The following is a 13,717-nucleotide window of genomic DNA, read 5'->3' as shown; positions in this document are numbered from 1 at the left end:
AATAAGGATATGTTTTTGGAAAATATGTTTTGTTATAACTTTGAATAAAAAGAAGAAAAAGAAGAAAGAGGCCAGATCAACGGTTGTGCATTGAGCGAGAGAACTGAAATCTATGGAGCAGGGCCTGTTTGGAACCCATTCACAGCGTTGGAGTGGGATGTTGACACTGACAGCGGGAAAACTACTGGAAAACATATAGAAAAGCCAAACACAACAGCAGGTCAGCCTGCCCACGAGGCAGTGCTTGGGGAAGAAGTTTCCTCAGGTGGCAGACAGTTGGTAGGAGCACTAGATTTGGGCACTAAGGTATGTGCCACTGGCTGCCACCTGCTCTTGTTGCCAGCCTCCAACGCCTCTAATGTCCCCTGCTACTGCTTTCTGCTCCTACAAAGCCCCTGCCGTGGTGGTGGGGCATTGGAGAAGGTAGGGGGCACCGCAGGAGATGTGGGGGAACAGGCACCATTTTCTGTTTTGCCTCAAGAGGCAAAATGTCCTGGGCCAGCCCTGACGGCCAATTCCAAAACATGCAGAGAGTTTTGGTTTTTCGTGGCGGTTTTCTCTCCTTCCTGCAAGCCACTAACATACAGGCAAGCAACTACAGTGGTACCTCGGGTTAAGAACTTAATTCGTTCTGGAGGTCCGTTATTAATCTGAAACTGTTCATAAACTGAAACTGTTCTTAAACTGAAACTGTTCTTAAACTGCGGTACCACTTCAGCTAAAGGGGCCTCCTGCTGCTGCCGCACGATTTCCATTCTCATCCTGAGGTAAAGTTCTTAACCCGAGGTACTACTTCCAGGTTAGCGGAGTCTGTAACCTGAAGCATCTGTAACCCAAGGTACCACTGTAGTACATTTTGCACGAATTCTTTGTACAGTGGTACCTCGGGTTACATACACTTTAGGTTACATACTGTCAGGGGTTCAGGAGCAGAGGGACAGGAAAGGGAGGAATTAGAGACCGAGGGAGAGGAATCCGAGGGAGAGGTCAGCGATGATAGCCGTCCGAGGTCTCTAAGTCTCTCCAGCGAATCAGAGGATTCACAGAAAGGGGCTCCCGTGGTCAGAGCTAGGGGGTTGCCAGAGGGAACACCACAGGAAGGAGGGGCCAGAGGGGACTCAGAAAGCAGCAGTTGGAAATCGGGACCAGCTTCCCCACCGGAGAGCAGTAAGGGGGAGGAGTCCCAAGCATCGGCAGCAGGCAGCTTTCCGTCAGCGGAAGGACATGAGTCAGGGTTAGCCACGCCTGCATCAGAGAGCGAGGAAACGGTCAAAAGGAAGGTCAGAGGCAGCGCGCGCGCGCCAAGTTCAAATGTGCGAGAGGGTGGCGCAATGAGCAGCCCGGATAGGGAGCCAGGTCCCAAAGCCCGCCGAAGAGAGGGGGAAGAGTCCGAGGGGTCCGCCTCCGAGGCGTCCAGGAAGGAAGGCACCCCGGGGGGTAGTAGGACCCAGAGGCGGAAGGAGAAACGAAGAAGGTGGAGTAAGGCTAGAGTCTTAAACTGGTGTACAGGGGGCGGAGACTCAGACGAGGCTTCGCTGGTCTAGGGTCTAGACGTAGAGACGCACGCTAGGGCTTGAAAATGGAAACTAAACTTCAATAAAGACTTTTGTACAGTTCTACTGGCTAGCGTTGGTCCTCTGTGAGCTGGGACCGGGAGGCAGTCTCTGACAGTAAGCCTTGTCTCACATTTCATCAGTTTTCTTCGCCTCAAGCATCGCTACGGGAGCGAGGCAGGGAGGGAAGAAGACTGGTGCCTTGCGAGCTCACAAAAGTCAGGCGAGATGACTACAGAACAGCAAATAGCTTCCCTGCAAGAAGCGGTGACACAACTCAGCGCTGAAATAATCGCATCCAGGAAGAGAGAAGAAGAAGCGGCGGCTGCCTGCAAAGATCTTCAAGCCAGGTTGGAAGGGCTTGTGAAGCAGGGGCTACCGGGACCCAGATCCGAGGGGATTGGGTTGGGGAAGAGAGGAGGCAGCATTGTATCTCATTTTGATGGGAATTTACAGCAGTACCCCAATTTCCGAGCAGACGTGCTGTTTGCGCTGCAGCTGCTGGATAAAGACTTTAGAGATGAGCAAGAGAAAGTGGGGTTTATCTTGTCCCATTTGCATGGGGACGCGAAAGCATGGCTGCGCAATCTGTGGAGGGATAAGGATCCAGCGCTCCAAAGCGCAAATGCATTCATTAAGGCAATGGATTCCTGTTTCTTATCAAACATAGACATTGACATTGCCCGGAAGGACATACATGGGCTACGACAGGGGAAAGCAAGTGTAAGGCAGTATCATTCCCGGTTTTTTGCATTGGTCAACGCGCTGAATTGGGATAAGGATTCTCCGCCAGTTAGAGACCTTTTTTGGGAGGGATTGAGCCCACAGATCAAGGATGAGATGGCACGGGGAGAGAGACCCAAAACCACTCAGCAAGTGGTTGAAAGAGCGCTAACGATTGGGGTGAGGCAGGAAGAACGCCCATGGAGCAAAGAAGAAGGGCGTTGGGGACGCACACCAGCGAGAGTGCCCCCCTCTTGCCCAGGGATGCAGCGCGTGCGCAGTCCACGCCTCCACAGGGAGGGGGCGAAGAGCCGATGGAAATTGGCGGTGCTAGGGCTCACTCAGCTACCAGAGCCTTAACACCGGGAGCAGTCAAACCGAAGCTGCCTAGAGGGAACAGGAAGTGCTATATATGTGATAGTGGACAGCACAAGGCGAAAGAGTGTCCCCAGAGGCTCCACAAGCACACTGCAGCTTCAGTGACAGTAATGGAAACAACTCAGCAGAGAGAACCACAGCAGGGAAACGACGGAGTCTGGCTGGAAACGGAGGCACTGGGGCCCAGCCAGACGAGTCAGTGAAGAAGTCCCCAGAGATTTTGCAGCCCACAGACCCCCTCCCACCCAAACCAGTGGTGCAGCTCACCGCATCGCTCCAGCTGCCCAATGGACTCACCTTAGAAGTGCCTATTACGATTGACTCTGGCAGTAATGCAGACTTTATAGGACTGGAGTTCATTCAACAACACAACATAGCGCTATTGCCAGCCACGCTGCCCCTGAAGGTTGTCACGGTGGATGGCAGGGAACTGCTGGGGGGGCAGGTGGTACAGCAGACGCCGCCGATGGTGATGCAAATTGGGAATCACCGGGAAGTCATCAGCTTCAATGTCACCCAACTGTCGGACACGCCTGTAGTATTAGGCATGAGTTGGCTGCACAGGCACAGCCCAGCATTGGCTTGGTACCAGCGCCAACTGACTTTTGGCTCCTCCTACTGTGCGGAACATTGCATTATACCTAGCCCTGAAGGGGAAGAGGAAGACCCGCAGTTACAGTTGGGCACGCTGCAAGCAGTACCCCTCAAGTATGCGGAGTTTTTGGAGGTATTCTGCGAGAAGGAGGCGGACAAGCTACCTCCTCACAGACCCTATGACTGCAAGATTGACCTCCTGCCGGGGGCGACGCTGCCAACTGGGAAACTGTATTCCATGTCTGAGGATGAACTGCAGGAACTCAGGGAGTTCATAGATCACAATTTGAAGCGCGGGTTCATCCGGGAGTCAAAAGCTGTGGGAGGCAGTCCAGTATTCTTTGTGAAGAAGCGGGACACGCCCCAAAAGAGGCTGGTGGTGGACTATCGAATTTTAAACTCGAAAACCAAGCCCTCAGCCTTCCCCATGCCCAAGATAGACGACCTGCTTGCGACGGTGAGGAAAGGACGCGTTTTCACCAAGTTGGATCTACGAGGGGCGTACAACCTGATTCGCATGCGCGAAGGCGACGAGTGGAAGACGGCCATGTTCACGCCACTGGGCACCTACGAATACAGAGTTATGCCCTTCGGATTACAAAATGGCTCTCACTGTTTTCAAGCCTTTATGCATCATGTGCTGGCGGGACTCCTTTACAAGAAGTGCGTATGCTTCCTGGACGACATCCTGATTTTTTCAGAATCGCGAGAGGCGCACGAGAGGGATGTCAGGGAAGTTCTGCAGAGACTGAAGGAGCACAGGCTGTACGCCAAGCTGGAGAAGTGCCAGTTCGACATGACGGAGGTGGATTTCCTGGGCTACAAGTTGTTGGACAAGGGGCTCGCCATGGACAGCGCCAAGGTTCGCGCAGTTTTAGACTGGAAAAGCCCACGCAATCGGAAGGAAGTCCAGCGGTTTGTCGGCTTTGCCAACTTTTACCGCAAGTTCATCAAGGGATTTGCCATGCAGACAGCGGCCATCACCGACACGCTCAGCTCCAAGAAGAAGAAATTCATCTGGACGGAGCAAGCGGAGCAGTCCTTTCAGAAACTCAAGCGTCTCTTCGCGTCCGAAGAGCAGCTGCTGCATGTGAATCCCAGCAGACCCATGAGGGTGGAGACAGACGCCTCAGACAGAGCCGTGGGAGCCGTCCTGTTGCAACAAGACCAGCAGGGGGACTGGAGGCCGTGCGCCTTCTACTCGAGGAAGCTCAGCAAGTCGGAGCAGAATTATACCATCTGGGACAGGGAGTTGCTAGCCATCCATGCAGCGTTCAAGGCATGGCGGCACTTCCTTATCGGAGCCAGACACACAGTGCAGGTCCACACGGACCACAAGAATCTGGAGTACTGGCGCACGGCTAGGTTCCTCAACCAGAGACACATTAGATGGGCAGAGTTCTTCGCGGACTTCGACTTCAAGATAGAGTACATTCCAGGCGACAACAACGTGATGGCGGATGCATTGTCCAGAAAGCCGCAATACCTTGAGGAGGCGGCACCGTCGGCGGCCAAGCACATTTTCGCACCGGAAGCGTGGGCATGCGCATCGGCAACCGTGGACCTGGACGCCGTACGTCGCGCGCTGCGGGAAGACCCCTTCGCACAGGCCAAGATGGAGGAGGTGCACAGGGGCACAGCGAAGGCCGACGAGTTCCAGATACGCGATGGGTTGCTCCTCCACAAGGGAGCACTCTACGTGCCGGGAGACGACCTCCGCGCAAGGGTACTGCAGCAGCTACACGACGCTCCCACCGCCGGGCACTTTGGCAAAGAAAAGACTGTCGAACTAGTAGCCAGAGACTTTTGGTGGCCCAAGATGCGGGGGGAAGTAGCGGATTACGTCTCGAGATGTGACACCTGCCAAAGGGCCAAGTCAGTTCACAAACCGCCGGCGGGACTGCTGGAACCGCTGCAGACACCGTCTGAACCGTGGGAGAGGGTGGCCCTGGACTTCGTCACGGATCTGCCCAGTTCGAGGGGAAAGACAGCAGTGCTAGTGGTGGTGGACATGTTTACCAAAATGGCACACTTCATTCCGTGTGCGAAGGTAGCCACGGCAGAGCAGACCGCCAAACTGTTCATAGACCACGTGTTCAAAGTCCACGGTCTACCACGGTCTATTCTGTCTGACCGGGGGCGACAGTTCATCTCGAACTTCTGGCAGAAGCTGATGGGCATTCTGAACGTCAAAGTCAATTTAGCGTCGGCGAGACACCCACAGACCAACGGGCAAGCGGAGAGGGTCAACGCCATCATGCAGCAGTACCTGAGATGCTACGCCAATCAGCAGCCCACGACATGGGTGGACTACCTGCCACTCGCCGAGTTCGCTTACAACAATACGAAGCACGTGTCGACGGGGGTGACGCCGTTCTTCGCCAACAACGGGAGGCATCCCAGAACCTTCCCGGGTTTAGAGAGAGTGGGGGAGGGGGAGCCACAGGCAGCGGAAGCCTTAGCGTCGGAGTTGCAGGAGGTTCACGAACAGCTTAGGAGGCAGTTAGAACTAGCAAAGCACGCATACAAAGTGCAGGCCGACAGACACAGAAGAGTTGGGGAAGACATACAGGTGGGAGACTGGGTCTGGTTAGCAGCGCAAGCAGTGCCGACCAGATCGTTAGCGAAGAAGAAGCTAGGACATAAGCAGCTAGGACCTTACCAAGTCCAGGCACAGGTCAATCCAGTGGCTTTCCGGTTGGCTCTTCCGGAGGGTTCCAGAATGCATCCGGTGTTCCATAGATCGGTGCTCACGCCCTACAAAGCACCTCATAGATTTCAGGAGCCAGACACAGCACCAGACCCGCTCAGAGAAGGGCCCAGAAAGGGGGGGTCGCCAAGAAGGGGGCACATCAACGAGGTCACAGAGATTTTAGACTCGAGATGGGGGGAAGAGGGAGTAGAATATCTCCTAGCCAAAGAGGGTACCCCGGCCAGTGCCAACAGCTGGGTACCGGACTATGCCTTGGAGGAGCCTCTGCTCAAAGAGGAGTTTCATGCCCTCTTCCCACACAGGCTCATGCCAGCCGAGTATTTCGACGACTGGCTCTTCACACCCACACTTTCAGCCAGCACATTCCAGGGGTTCGCATCGGACGAGGAACAGGCACCAGTCACAAGCTCCCCGGAGGGTTCGCCACCGGGGTCTGCCTCAGACCGCTCGTATTGGCGGGACGATCGACCAGAGGAGCGGTGGCGCAGGAAGTGGCTGGGGGGTCCTTGGCAGGCATCAACCGCAGAGGGGAACGGAGGCGAGACGGACATGGACGTGTTGGGGGAAGACGTGGGGTTCGAACACGAAGGCAGAGACATGGAAGCAGAGGAGAGCGACGTCGACGAGTACATGGGGGATGAACTGTATCCTGCACGCACCCCCGCTACGACGGAGCACCCAGTACCCACACCGGAAGGAGGGGAGGGGGGAAGGGGGGGCTTCGAGGGGGGATGGATGTCAGGGGTTCAGGAGCAGAGGGACAGGAAAGGGAGGAATTAGAGACCGAGGGAGAGGAATCCGAGGGAGAGGTCAGCGATGATAGCCGTCCGAGGTCTCTAAGTCTCTCCAGCGAATCAGAGGATTCACAGAAAGGGGCTCCCGTGGTCAGAGCTAGGGGGTTGCCAGAGGGAACACCACAGGAAGGAGGGGCCAGAGGGGACTCAGAAAGCAGCAGTTGGAAATCGGGACCAGCTTCCCCACCGGAGAGCAGTAAGGGGGAGGAGTCCCAAGCATCGGCAGCAGGCAGCTTTCCGTCAGCGGAAGGACATGAGTCAGGGTTAGCCACGCCTGCATCAGAGAGCGAGGAAACGGTCAAAAGGAAGGTCAGAGGCAGCGCGCGCGCGCCAAGTTCAAATGTGCGAGAGGGTGGCGCAATGAGCAGCCCGGATAGGGAGCCAGGTCCCAAAGCCCGCCGAAGAGAGGGGGAAGAGTCCGAGGGGTCCGCCTCCGAGGCGTCCAGGAAGGAAGGCACCCCGGGGGGTAGTAGGACCCAGAGGCGGAAGGAGAAACGAAGAAGGTGGAGTAAGGCTAGAGTCTTAAACTGGTGTACAGGGGGCGGAGACTCAGACGAGGCTTCGCTGGTCTAGGGTCTAGACGTAGAGACGCACGCTAGGGCTTGAAAATGGAAACTAAACTTCAATAAAGACTTTTGTACAGTTCTACTGGCTAGCGTTGGTCCTCTGTGAGCTGGGACCGGGAGGCAGTCTCTGACACATACGCTCAGGTTACAGCCTCCACTAACCCAGAAATATTACCTCAGGTTAAGAACTTTGCTTCAGGATGAGAACATAAATCATGCTCCCGCGGCGCGGCAGTAGCAGGAGGCCCCATTAGCTAAAATGGTGCTTCAGGTTAAGAACAGTTTCAGGTTAGGAACAGACCTCCAGAACGAATTAAGTTCTTAACCCGAGGTACCACTGTATCTGATTTGGCCACCTGGATCACCTGACAGAGGATTGAAAGGTTGCGAGCATAATTACGGTAAGCCAATAAACTTTTATGCCATTTCTGCTGGGGAGAGTTCTTTGCCCACATCCTTCTAAGTCTAGGCCTGGCCTGCACAAGAAGTAGGACTGTTATGCCATCAGAGCTGTCTCTCTTCCGCTCCTCTGAGAATAACAACAACAACAACAACAACAACAACAACAACAACAACAACTTAATAAATTTATTTATTTGGTTTTTCAAGTTAAAATTTTACAGTCACAAACATACAACATAGAAACAAGATTCCAAGGAATCTCCTGGACTTCTCCTCCTCCCCTTTGTGGGTCCTATTATTAATCATTTCCTCCTGCACCTTTTATAATAATCCAAATATTTTACATCTCAGTTGTATCCAAAATTCACCATTAAACTGCAGGTGTTATTCAGAGCCTACTGACGATTTTAACTGTTTACAGTGGTTTTCAAGGTAAATTGTAAATTTCCCCTCCTGTGAGAATTAAAAGCTCCTGCTCTGAGCCAAGGCACTTTTGAGCAGCGAAGGGAAGAATGGCTAAGGACCAGGGCTGGATTTAGGTTTGATGAGGCCCTAAGCTACTGAAGGTAATGGGGCCCTTTACATATCCAGCTGTCCTTTGTCAACAACAAATTGTCACTGTCTTTTTGTGTTGAATATATGCTATATGGTAACTTATGGGCCTAATAGGTATCTAAAGGCATTTGCACATGCAGAATGTAGGTACCCTATATATAGGTAAAGGTAAAGGGACCCCTGACCAGTAGGTCCAGTCGTGACCGACTCTGGGGTTGCGGCACTCATCTCGCTTTATTGGCCGAGGGAGCTGGCGTACAGCTTCTGGGTCATGTGGCCAGCATGACTAAGCCGTTTCCGGTGAACCAAAGCAGCACACGGAAAGCAGCCGTTTACCTTCCCACTGGAGCGGTACCTATTTATCTACTTGCACTTTGATGTGCTTTCAAACTGCTAGGTTGGCAGGAGCAGGGACCGAGCAACGGGAGCTCACCCCGTCATGGGGATTCGAACCGCCAACCTTCTGATCGGCAAGTCCTAGGCTCTGTGGTTTAACCCACAGCGCCACCCACGTCCCTACATCCTATATATAGAAATGAGCAAACCAGTGATATTTTAGGGAGCAGGCCAGCAGGCGGGGCCCATTACTTACATCATAGGAGCCTACACAACACAAACACTGTTGCTGTATGTAGGTTTTATTTTCTTTGTTTTTTATCTCACATTTTGGAAATGTGCATCCAGTTTTTTTCTTTTGGGGGGGGCAAGAGAGTGGGGCTCTAAGCTATAGTTTGTTTAGGGGGGTGAAATCCCCAAAAAGGATGTTTCTGTATGCCACAACACCTGTGAGAATATTGTTAGCGAAGATTTGGAAGAAACAAGATTTACCAGCTATCGAAGAATGGCAGATGAAGATGATGGACTATATGGAACTTGCCGAACTGACCGGGAGAATCCGAGACCAGAGAGAAGAGACGGTGGAAGAAGTTTAAGGAATATTTGAAAAAATATGTTAATATTTAAACCTTAGAATAGCTTTGAAAGTGGATATAGGCTGTAGGGTTAGAAGTAGAAGATAAGGTGTTTTAAAATAGTATTATTTGTAAGTGATAAAATGTGAAGTTATTTTAAGTGTGATTAAAAAAGAGAGATGGTTAGAAAGTATGATATATGTAAACTGCTAAAGATGAAGTAAAATGAAAATCAGATGGGTGGGACTTGGGGAAGCCCACTTAACAATGTTCAGAAAAGTAAGGATATGACAAGAATTTGTTCGTATTGTTTGTCTTTTCTGTTTGTGTTTTTTATTTGTGTATAAAATGAATAATTTTTGGGGGGGGGGGAGGGGGAAGCAAAAGCTATAGTTTGTTTAGCTTATACATAAATCCGGCACTGCTAAGGAGTGAGGTTGTGGTGGTGAGATAACACAAGGCACTGCAGTACTGGGAAGCTCAAATTTCCCCCTCATTGCTCATCGCAATGAGCGGTAGCTGGGGTCACAGAATATGATGTCTGAACGCAAACCCACATAATAACCGCACCTTTCAGTCTGATGGGAGCACCTGATGTTATCTGATTTCAGTCAACCTCATAATCTCCTGGGAAAACCAAAGATGTCGCAACCTTTACACAGGGCTTCTTCACGTAGAAACTGATCTTTAAGTTATCAGATGGAAAATAAATTACCTCAAGAGCAGAAATAGTTGTGGTGTGAATCCAAGGCTTTGCTTATACAGTGGTGCCCCGCAAGACGAATGCCTCACAAGACGGAAAACCCGCTAGACGAAAGGGTTTTCCGTTTTGGAGGTGCTTCGCAAAACGAATTTCCTATGGGCTTGCTTCGCAAGACGAAAATGTCTTGCGAGTTCCTGCAGGGTTTTTTCCCTCCCCCCCCCTTTTCCCCAAGCCGCTAAGCCGCTTATCAGCTGATCCGCTAAGCCGCTAAGCCGCTTAACAGCTGATCTGCTAAGCCGCTAATAGCGCTAATCCGCTAAGCTGCTAATGGGCTTGCTTCGCAAGACGAAAAAACCGCAAGACGAAGAGACTCGCGGAACGGATTCTTTTCGTCTTGCGAGGTACCACTGTACATAGTTCCTGGAGGTGGAAGATTCTCTCCTTTGTTTCTCATTTTTTCCCCAACCTTAAATTCAGTTTTCCGCATTTCTGAAGGGATTTGCATAAAAAAAAAACCCTTACGAAAACGCTTCAGCATTTCAGTGCAAATTTAGGTCACATGTCAGGACTGCAGAGCATCATGTGCTATGGTCCTTCCTCTGCAGAACAATTTACCCGACACAGCGGTTCTCAGCCTGTGGGTCCCCAGATGTTGTTGGACTACAACTCCCATCATCCCTGAGCTCTGGCCTTGCTAGCTAGGGGTGATGAGAGTTGTAGTTCAACAACATCTGGGGACCCACAGGCAGAAGAAGTTTTTTAAAAAAACAAAAACACAAAAGGAAGTTGAGCAGTTGGGGGAGTGGTGCAGGAAAAACAACTTAGTCCTTAACTTAAAGAAAACAAAAGAGATTATTGTGGACTTTAGGAAATGTAAATTGAGTATTCAGCCACACATTATATAATTTCTGGGAATGGAGTTGAGAGATGACCTAACCTGGGGAGAAAACAGTAAAGACCTGAGGAAGAGAGCACAGCAGAGATTATATTTTCTGAGAATCCTCCGGAAAAATAATCTCTCAAAGGACCTGTTGATGGCATTTTACCATTCTAATGTGGAGAGTGCATTAACTTATGGTCTGTGTGTGTGGTTTGGGAGCTGCACAGTCAGGGGAAAAACAATGCTGTCCAAGGTTGTAAAGACTGCGGAGAGAATAATTGGGTGCACTCTTCCCACCTTAGATCAAATCTACGCTTCCAGGTGCCATAAGAAAGCTGCAGAGATAGTGCAGGATAGTGCACACCCTGGAAATGATCTCTTTCAGCTTCTGCCTTCTGGAAGAAGGTGCAGGGTTATTAAGACTAGGACTAGCCGCCTGAGAAACAGTTTCTATCCAAATGCGATTTTGGTTTTAAACACAGTGTAAGGTGGTCTTTAATTATTTAATTATGGGGTATAAGAGTTTTTAGGGGGCTAAACAGGCTGGGATAGCAGGCTTGTTGGTTTTGAATGTCTGACGTAGATTTTTTTCAATTTCGTTGTTCTGTATGGGACAATGGCAATAAAGATTATCATATCGTAAAAAACAAAATGCTGCCCCCCTTTCTTAGAATCAGAATTTGCAGCCAGACAGGCTTCTATCAGGAAATACAGGCTGGTTGCTGACAGGATAGCAGACCCAAACACCCACACCACATTTTTAATCTGCTCCACACAAATATTTCGTGGTAATTCCGCTTGCGAAAATCCAGCTGGTTTTCCTTTGGCATTTCGTATGGGCATAAACACACTCAAACTTGCGATTAAAAAAGGCCAGTCCAAACTTGCACGTGTTTCCTCCCTGACAACCTCCCTTAGTGACATCCCCGCCTCAAGAAACATACTGTCTCACAGAGACTAGGTGTTACACCTACAACCCTCAGATATACAGCTCTCAGTTATTTTATTTATTTTATACATGCATCTCCCACGCCCTGTGCATAACTGCCAGTTGCTGTCCTCATACTGGGGACTTTGCGTGTTTAGTGGTGTGCCTGTGTGTGCAAGAGAGACTTTTTCTGGAGAGGCGACCTCAGTTATCAGGTGAAGATCATGGAAAATCCTGCTCAATGATGGAGGAATTATACTTCCTGTGTAGAGGGAACCTGCACATCTATATCTTTGGAACATCATTCCCTCAGAGGAATTTCACATAGGAAAACAGGCAAACCCGTTTTCCATTCTGGGCGTATTCAGAGCACACCTTGTATTTCGTGGGTGTCTTCACACCAATTTCTTTCCCAGGCCAGAATATACTGCAGGAACAACTGGCACCTTGCATATGCACCAGATCTCGATGGTATCAGTCTTTTCTCAGTATCCCGATTTTGGAGTTGGTCGCAGAGGAAAAGAAATCGTTTGGGATCATGTTACGAGGTGGCCTGAAAGATCACCTTCTTCCAGCTCAATCCTTAAGATCATCAGAGCCCCTTCTCCAGGTTCCCTTACTAGAGATTGGGGACAAATTAAATTAAATCTGCATTTAAAGCCAAATTTAGCAAATTCATAATTTAATATTCCAAAACAACACGAGAACCAGAATGCAGCCATCCTTAGAAATCCACACTTATCTGAATTCTGCAATGCCGTTCTCCAACAATCAGTGTTTACAAAAATGAATCTAAGATATAAATGTGCATCAAAATGAATATACTCATGAAAATGGCATGCAAAAATGCATTGTGTTAGGAGAAATACTCCGTGCATCAGCATAGATGACCACACGTGTGAGGTGGTAGATGATTTCTCTGTTTAGGGAAGCTTTTAATGTTTGACAGACTATTGTATTTTAATATTTTGTTGGAAGCCACCCAGAGTTGCTGGGGAAACCCAGCCAGATGGGCGGGGTATAAATAACATATTATTATTTGTCAGGGGTTCAGGAGCAGAGGCAAGGGCAAGGGAGGAAACAGAGAGCGAAGGGGAGGAGGCAGAAGAAAAGATGAGTGATGACGACGACCCGAGATCTCCGAGTCTTTCCAGTGAATCGGAGGATTCACAGAAAGGAGCACCAGTGGCCAAGGCAAGGGGGGAGTTTAGGGGGGCACCCCAGGAAGATAGAGCCAGAGGGGACTCAGAGGAGAGCAGTTGGAGATCGGGACCAGCGTCACCGCCAGAGAACAGGGAAGAGGAAGGGAGCCAGGGGGCAAGCGCTGGCAGCTCACAACAGGAGGGAGGGCACGAGTCAGGGGTGGCCACACCTCCATCTGGGAGCGAAGAGACGGTTAGACGGAAGGTGGAAGGTTGGGCGCGCGCGCCAAGTTCAAATGCACAGGAAGGCGGCGCAGTAGGCAGCCCGGAAAGAGAGCCAGGTCCTAAAGCCCGGCGCAAGGAGACAGGAGGGTCCGGGGGGTCAGCGTCAGAAGAATCCCGGAAGGAAGAGACCCAGGGGGGCAGAGGGACCCAGAGAAGAACAGTCAGGCGGAAAAGGTGGAGCAGGGCTAGGATATTAAGTTGGTGTACAAGGGGCGGAGATTCAGACGGAGCTTCGCCGATCTAGCTACTAGACGTAGAGTTGCACGCAGCAGCTTGAGAATGGAAACTGTAACTCAATAAAGACTTTTACTTAATGACCGTTGGCTAGCGTGATCCTCTGTGAGCTAGGATCTTGAAGCAACTCTGACAGTATTATTATTATTATTATTATTATTATTATTATTATTATTATTATTATCTACCTGCGCTCCACCATAACCACCATCAGCCCCAATCAGCATAGCCAATGGTCAAGGATTATGGGAGTTGTATTCTAGTGATTACTGGAATGCTGTGATTACTAAGACCCAGCAAGGGTTTCTCAAAAACAAGTCATGCTAGACGAATCTCATTTCTTTTATTGATAGAGT

This window comes from Podarcis muralis, chromosome 2 (genome assembly GCF_964188315.1).
Source record: "Podarcis muralis chromosome 2, rPodMur119.hap1.1, whole genome shotgun sequence".
In the NCBI taxonomy this organism is placed as follows: domain Eukaryota; kingdom Metazoa; phylum Chordata; class Lepidosauria; order Squamata; family Lacertidae; genus Podarcis; species Podarcis muralis.
Note: the sequence above shows the minus strand (reverse complement) of the source record.